Source organism: Piliocolobus tephrosceles, chromosome 5 (genome assembly GCF_002776525.5).
Source record: "Piliocolobus tephrosceles isolate RC106 chromosome 5, ASM277652v3, whole genome shotgun sequence".
Classification (NCBI taxonomy): domain Eukaryota; kingdom Metazoa; phylum Chordata; class Mammalia; order Primates; family Cercopithecidae; genus Piliocolobus; species Piliocolobus tephrosceles.
Window position 1 is genome coordinate 32,559,774 of NC_045438.1, and position 1,562 is coordinate 32,561,335.

Genomic DNA, 1,562 nt, shown 5'->3' on the forward strand with positions numbered 1-1,562 from the left:
CTTAGGTTGACTACAACTTGTTGGAGGTATGGATAAGGCACTTAGGGTCTTTGCTCTTTCGTTAGTCTGAGGTGGCAAGGACAGTTCCACTGCAGGGGGAGTGGCCAAGAGGCTTTCAATTGCCCCTGGAGGCTCCGTCCAGATAGTTGCTGAGTTGGTATTGGCTCAATAGCTCTGGCAGGAGGTGGCTGGGGGCCCAGGCCTGAAGGACCTGCCTGGTAAAGAGATATGGGAATAGCCACTCATGTAACAGTCTGGCCACTTTTCTGTAGGGCTGCTGTGGTATGGTTGGAGCCCACTCCAGTCTCTAGTCACCTTGGATTTTCCAGAACCTAAAGGTGTCACCAGTGAAGACTGCAAAAACGTAAAGATGGCAATCTGCCCCTCCCTCTGGAAGCTTTGTCCCAGGGAGTTACAGACCTGTTGCTGGCCCAAAGACACCTGTAGGAAGTGGCTGGAGATCCTGGATGGGAGGTCCCGCCCAATGAGGAGGACTGGGATCAGGACCTGCTTTAAAAAGCAGTCTGGCCATGTTTTGCTACAGCATCTATGCTATGCTGGGGGTCCACTTCAGCCTCCGGTCACCTCAGACACTCTGAAACCGAAAGGCTGATATGACTAAGTCGCTCAAACAGCAAAGATGGTGGCCCACCTCTCCCTCTGGGAGAGCTGTTCCAGGAGGAATTCAGATCTCTCTCAGCAGGAGAACTCAGGCAGGAGTGTCTGGAGGCTCTGTTTGGAAGGTCCCACCCAGTAAGTAGCAACAGGGTGAGGCACCCATTTAATGCAGCAGTCTGGTCCCATTTTGGTAGAGTAGCTGTGCTGTGCTGGGGATTCCTTCTACCCCAGGTCGGCTCAGACTCTCCAAAGCCCAAAGGCTAGAACAACTAAGTTGCCTAAACAGCAAAGATGGTGGCCTGCCCCTCCCTCTGGACACACTGCCCCAGGGGAATTCAGATCTGTTTTGGCTGGAGATCTTGGTCAGGAGCGGCTGGAGGTCCTGGTTGGGAGGTCCAGTCCAGTGAGGAGGAATGGGATTGGGCACCTACTTAAAGCAGCAGTCTGGCCATGCTTGGTACAACGGCTGTGCTGTGCTGGGGAATCCCTTCTGCCCTGAGTTGGTTCAGACACTCCAAAGCCCAAAGGCTGGAACAGCAAAGGCATCGGGGTCAGATACCCTAAACCATCTCTCTAAAGTTCAAAGTTCCACAGATGTCTAGGGCAGGGGCAAAATGCTGCCAGTCTCTTTGCTAAAGTATAATAAGAGTCACCTTTGCTCCCATTCCCAACAAGTTCCTCATCTCCATCTGAGGCCAACTCAGCCTAGACTTCATTGTCCATATCACTATCAGCATTTTGGTCAAAGCCATTCAACAAGTCTCCAGGAAGTTCCAAATTTTCCCACATATTCCTGTCTACTTCTGAGTTCTCCAAACTGTTCCAACCTCTGCCTATTACCCAGTTCCAAAGTCACTTCTACATTTCCAGGTATCCTTATAGCAGCACTCCACTCTATCAGAACCAATTTACTGTATTAGTCCATAAATAAGTATATGTGCCAC